General features: G+C 36.6%; 1 pseudogene; it reads left to right on the forward strand.

The window, feature by feature from the left end:
- The first annotated feature begins 1,329 nt into the window (after positions 1-1,329).
- LOC126068786 (60S ribosomal protein L22-like) lies at positions 1,330-3,061 on the forward strand (annotated as a pseudogene).
- The last annotated feature ends 3,940 nt before the right edge of the window (positions 3,062-7,001 follow it).

The raw sequence follows: 7,001 nt of genomic DNA on the forward strand, positions 1-7,001 counted from the left end.
ATTTTTACAATGTTGGTTCTTCCTATACGTGAGCAAGGTATGTTTTTCCACTTGCGTAGGTCTATTTTGGTTTCTTGCAGTAGTGTCTTGTAGTTTTCTTTGTGTAGGCCTTTTACGTCTCTGGTAAGTTTTATTCCTAAGTATTTTATCTTCTTGGGGGCTACTCTAAAAGATATTGATTTGGTGATTTCCTTTTTGATGTTCTTTTTGTTGGTGTAGAGGAATCCAACTGATTTTTGTATGTTTCTCTTGTATCCTGATACTCCGCTGAGCTCTTCTATTAGTTTCAGTAGTTTTCTTGAGGTTTCTTAAGATTTTCTGTGTATAAGATCATGTCATCTGCAAATAGAGGTACTTTGACTTCTTCCTTACCAATCTGGATGCCCTGTATTTCTTTATCGAGCCTTATTGTTCTGGCTAGGACCTCCGGCACAATGTTGAATAAGAGTGGTGATAAAGGGCATCTTTGTCTTGTTCCCATTCTCAAGGAGATTGCTTTCAGACTCTCTCCATTTAGGAAGATGTTGGCTGCTGACTTTGTATAAATGCCCTTTATTATACTGAGGAATTTTCCTTCTGTTTCTATTTTGCTGAGAGTGTTTATCATTGGTCTGGTCTTTTTTTGTAAGTTAGAATTTTGTTCTAGGTTTTCCTCCAGCTCTGTCTGGGACCCTCTGTTGTGATCCCTGTCAGAGTTTTCGTGGTGGTAGCCAGGCACCATTTATTTGTATTGGCCTCAGTCTGATGGAAGGCATAGTAGATGTGGTCTATTAGTCCTTTAGACTAATCTTTCCCTTGTATCTTTAGTTTTCTTCATTCTCCCTTGCTCCTGAAGGAGTGAGACCAGTGTTGTGTCTTAGATGGCCGCTTACAGGTTTTTAAGATCCCAGACACTACCCACCAAATTAGAATGTAGAACATTTTCTTTATCAACTATTTTATGCCAATTGAGCTAGATGTTCCCCAAGACCATGGTCCCCACAGCCCTCAGCCTAGCAATTTGGTCCCTCAAGGAGTTTGGATGTGTGTATGGAGCTTCCATGACCTTGCCTTGTACAAGTTGTGCTGGCTTCCCCAGTATCGTGTACTGTCTTACCCTTCACCAAATTTACCATTTATCTGTTGGGATGACTCAGTATTTTTAATATGGCAATTCTCCCCCAAATTGATCTATAGATTCAACTCAATCCCTATCAAAAGCTTAGCAGGACTTTTTTTTTTTTTTACAGAAATTGATAAGCCGATTAAAAAAAATTCGTATGGAAATGCAAAAACCTAGAATAACCAAGACAATCATAAAATAGAATAACAATATTGGAGGATGTCAAAATGTACTATGTGGCTAAAGTAACCAAGACAGTATGGTACTGGTATAAGAATAGACATACAGATCAACAGAACATAATTGAAATTCCAGGAGTAAAACCTTACATTTAAGGTCAATTGATTCTCAACAAAGGTACCAACATATTTCAATGGGGTAAGAATAGCCTTTACAACTAATAGTGTTGGGATAATTGTATATATAGATGAAAAAAAGATAAACTTAATCTCTTACCTCCCATCATAACAAAAAATTAACTAAAGATGAATCACAGACCTAAACTAAAATAAAAACTGAAGAAAAACTCTCAAGAAAAAAATAGGAGAAAAATCTTTGTGATCTTGTGTTAGGCTATGACAACTAAAGCATAATCAATAAAAGAAAAACATGATAAATTAGACTTCATCAAAATTAAAATCTTTTGTACTTCAAAAGACATCATGAAGAAAATGAAAAGACAAGTCACAGACTGGGATAAAATATTTGTAAGTCAAACATATGATTTTAACTTGTCTCCAGAATATATAAAATATTCTTCCAACTCAATAATAAAAAACAAAAAAACAAACCCATTGCCATCGAGTCTATCTCAACTCACAGTGACTCAATAAGACAACTCAGTTGAAAAGTGGGTAAAATTTTTTAATAGGCATTTCACAAAAAGTTTCATTAATGGGCAGTAAGCACATGAAAAAGTGCTCAGCCTCTTCAGTCATTAGGGAAATGTAAATTAAAATAACAATGAGATGACATTTCACACCCAGTAGAATGGATACAATCAAAAAGAGAGAAAAAAAAAAAAACCACTGCCTCTGCGTTGATTCTGACCCATAGAGACCCTATAGGACAGGGTAGAACTGCACCATAGGGTTTCCAAGACTGTAAATCTTTACAGAAGCAGACATCTTTCTCCTGCAGAACTGTCGGTGAGTTCCAACCAGTGACCTTTTGGTTAGCAGCCAAGCGCTTTCACTACTGCACCACCAATGGCCCCTTAAAAAAGACAGACAATAATAATAAACGTTAGCAAGGATGTGGAGAAACTGAAGCCCTCATATATTTCTGATAGGAGTGCAGGCACTTTGGAAAACAGTCTAGCAGTTGCTCAAAAGATTAAACATAGAGTTAGCATATGATTCAGCAATTCTACTCTTACAGATATCTAACCAAGAGAAATAAAAACAGATGCTATAGAAGACTTTTACATAAATGTTCATAGAAGCATTATTCATAATAGCCAGAAACTGGAAACAACCCAAATGTCCAGCAATTTTTGAATGGTCATATAATGGAATAATATTCAGCCATAAAAGAAATGAAGTACTGCTTTCTGCCTCGGCTACCACTGTGGGACCTGTGAAAAGGCTTGTGGAGAAGGAGGGCAAAAACAGATGCAGGTTCTGAAGTTCACCCTTGACTGCACCCACCCTGTAGAAGATGGAATCATGGATGCTGCCAATTTTGAGCAGTTTCTTCAAGAAAGAGTCAAAGTTAATGGGAAAGCTGGTAATCTCAGTGGAGGGGTTGTTACCATTGAAAGAAGCAAGAGCAAGATTACTGTAACCTCCCAGGTGCCTTTTTCCAAAAAGTGTTTGAAATATCTTACCAAAAATATTTGAAGAATAATCATCTATGTGATTGATTGTGTGTAGTTGCTAACAGCAAAGAAATTATGAATTACGTTTTATGTATGAATTACAGATTAACCAGGGCGAAGAAGAGGAAGATGAAGATTAAAACTCATTTATCTGTAATATTTTGTATTAGTCCTTGAATAAAACTTGGGAACCAAAAAAAAAAGGAAATGAAGTACTGATGCATGCTACTACATGGATGAAACTCAAAAATATTATGCTAAGTGAAAGATGGTGGTCACAAAAAAACATATATTGTATGATTCCACTAATATGTAATGTCCAGAAAAGATAAATTTATAGAGACAAAAAAAGTAGATTATTGATTGCCTGGGGCTGAGGATTGGGATGGGGAGCTACTGCAAACGGGCATGAGGGATCTTTTCAAGGTGATGGAAATATACTAAAGTTGGATTGTGGTGATAATTGCACACACCGTAAATATACTAAAAATCATTGAATTATACACTAAAAATGGGTGAATTTTATGGCATGTAAAATATACTTTAAAAAAGAAAAAAAAAGCTGAAGTTTATGTTTTCCACTTAAAAGGAAGTACTCTTTTAGGATACAGCATCATAGATTCTGTCCTAATATCAGCTTTTTGCTGGGCCTAAAATATCAGCTTTTTGCTGGGCCTAGGGAGATAAAATTAGAGAATAAGCTTCAATAATACATGAGAGGAAACATTTTCCTATAATGTAAACAAAACTTCATATGCTCATTCATTGTGTTAGCACTGAGTTCCTGTGCTATACTTAATTATATAAATCTGATAGAGGTTTTTAAGTAGTACACATAGTTTTATATACATCACCAGGCATAATGATAAACTTGATTAAAATCTGTATTACAAGAATGCAACAAGTTTCAGCTGTTATCAAAGAATTTTTATTACCAAAGGTACATGACCCATTTTTAGCTGTATTTCTGGTAAGATCTCACAGGCAATGATGTTGCTAAGGTGCATATGCTTCTGATTTGCTGGGGAGAAAAATAGAGAAAATATATTCTAAATAAAGATGAATTTTGTGAGATTTAGTTCTCTTCCATCAATTTGCTGAAGAACACATTTTCCATTCATATTCATTTGTATTAGTATTTTCCCAAGGAGCCTGGGTGGAACAACTTGGCTGCTAACCAAAAAGTTGGCAGGTCGAACTCACTCAGCAGCTCTGCAGGAGAAAGACCTGGTGACTTGCTCCTGTAAAGATTACAGCCTAGAAAACCTTATGGGACTAATCTACTCCGTCACATGGGGTTGCTATGAATAGAAATCAACTCGACAGCACTGAACAACAAGTATTTACTCCAAGAGCAAATTTTCAAATTTTTCTTTTGAACGCTCAGTTTAATTCCCCTATTCTTCAAATAGTACTCCCTTTTTCTCCCTGCCTGGCAGGAGATATGTATTAACCTTTGACTCTCGTCCACAATGCCTCCAATGTTACAGGTTTATTTTGGACACAAAATAGGTGTGACCATCTCCTAAATGGAAATGGGTAGTTACACGCCCTGTGTAAAATATATACCTTCTGGTGTTATCTAAATGTGGATAAGCTTTTATAGTTTCCTTTGACATATTCATATTCTCTTTATCTCCCTTCCCATTGCTCTGAGGACAAGGGTAAAGAATGGGGAAAATCAGGTTCTGAACATTCTTTCTACCCCCTTCATTATTGACTTTTTACATGATTTCCTTCCACCCCCACGTGTAGGAATGCAGGTAGCTGACATGCTGTTCTGCAATGGCATGGTCATAGGGAAAATTTGGAACATTGTTGAATTAAGCTATTCTGGAAGTAATTGTGAACAATAGAACTTCTTGAATTATTAATTTACTTAATTTTAATTACTGCTCATCCATTGGTAGATTATTAGGCTAAGGCTAATAGTTTCTTTAAAAGATTGCAAATTTTAAGCATTCTCCAAAATCCATTTCTAAAACAGATCTGCACTCTTAGAAGTTAACTAAAAATGGGAACCCTAAGTAATTATGGCATCCATGAAAAAATTTTAGTTGGTTATTGTTTATACATTCTTTGAATAACCTTTAACCATAAATAATTTTATTAGAATCAGGGTTCTTCTGAGTAATCGTATAGAGCAAAAGTGCCTACCTATTTGGTTTTTGCCTCATGTTTTATAATCATCTGGTCAGTGATTTATGCCAGTTTCTACCCTGTCTACACAAATGCCTAATGTTTCACATTAGATGGAACATGGTTAATATTCACAATGGATTTTATAAAATATGCACTATACAAAACTTTCTTACACCTGTAATCAAGCATGATCACTAGTGGGAAAAGTCAGAGCTTTAAAATAGAGCTGCTTCTACTAATAATATTGTTGAGTATTCAGGATTAGTTAGGTCAGCCTAGTGTAATAATTAATGTGGATAAATGCAGTGTAGTGGGGGTCGCTTTCATTGATCCATTGCTACCTGAAACCCTCATCAGACATTTGGGAGTTTAAAAGGACCCCTAAAGGCCTTTATCTTAAATGTTTTTTTCTCTTAAAACAAAGAATAGATTTTATTTTTAATTAAGAAAACACTGAGTTATTTGCACCATCATTTATAATATTTTTTGTTAGTTGATGCCCCAAATCACTTTCAAAACTTCCCTTACTAAGTCAGAGTTTATCCAGAATAAATCTAGCAAATCCTGAAGTGTCTGAGGTTTCTTTACACTTCCCACTGATGGATTTGAGTACGCTTTTAGCGTGGTACAGTTAATACTGGCTTTGGCACAACTATACCACTAGATAACATATCTTGTGGCCGCAAATGTCTTCATTCTGAGGAATTGTAAAATGAGAATATGATCTAATACGGTAGTTATTCATTTACCACTTCCCACTCATCACCTCTGCCTTGGCTCCCAAGGCCCACATGTTTCCAATCTCAATTCCAACTGCTACAGATATAATTTAGGGTTAGCCAGCATTTTCCGATACCATGAAACAGTTCTTACAATTCTACAAATAATTCAGCAATAAATAAGGGCCTATAATATCTTTTAGTAGGTTTAATGGAGGTGAGAAAGTGATGAAAAGTGAGCAAGGAGAGATAGATATTGCACAATTCCCCTTCTTTAGCAGAAGACTGACTTGATTTTATTCAGTTTTCTGTCTCCCCTTTATGAACCTTCCTATTTTGCCCCCCATCCTAGTCCCTTAATTCTTCTCCTCTTCCCTCCCATCTCCTCACCTTGAGTTGGCCATTTTCAGTTCTAGGGCTTCCAAGCACTGGCCTGGAGGACTGCATGGATGCATCATTCTGTCTAGGCATCCATTCATTCATTCACCAAACATTTCCCTAGTACCTCTTCTGTTCGTGGCTCTGTGCAAGGCACTAGGAATCCACCCTGAGTAGGACAGTTTCTGTTTTATATAGAAACTAGTAGTGGCAGCCCACAATTCTGATGAGTTAAGTAGATTCCAAAATGTAGTACGCATACTGTGTTTTGTCTGATTGTTGAAAATGTTTAGATGTCTCAATTATTCCTCTTTAAACTTCCATCCTCAAAAAAGTGGCAGCTTTAAGAGCAGAGTCCTTTAGTCTCTCTATCTAGTATATTCATAGAAAGTAGAACCTGTGAACCAAGAAAAATCTGAATCTTTTACTGAGAAGTTAAGACCAGAATGGAACATTTAAAGCAGAATGGATCAAAATCAAATAACATCAACACAAAAAGATGACTGTCACAGGTTAGGGTCACCAGGAATCAGACTCTGAGATGGAGATAAGCATATAGGATATTTATTAGGAAGCTCTTGGGATGAACACCTGTGGAAGGGAGGGGAAGGAAACATGACTGGGTAAAGGGAGAAGTTGAGCTGCTACACAGTCTCAGTGAAGCCTTTGGCTGATCTTCTGGGGAACTCTGGTCCTGGAATGGCTGTTCAGAACTGTTCCAACTTGAGGCCAAGGGCCAGGCCTTCATATCTCCTGAGTTGTTCAGGCATTGGATGTTGGTTGCCTTGGAAGGATCTTGGGTGAGGCAGTTTTCTTCAGGGGAGGCAATCCCTGAAGGGGA

Source organism: Elephas maximus, chromosome X, assembly GCF_024166365.1.
Source record: "Elephas maximus indicus isolate mEleMax1 chromosome X, mEleMax1 primary haplotype, whole genome shotgun sequence".
NCBI classification, from domain to species: Eukaryota; Metazoa; Chordata; class Mammalia; order Proboscidea; family Elephantidae; genus Elephas; species Elephas maximus.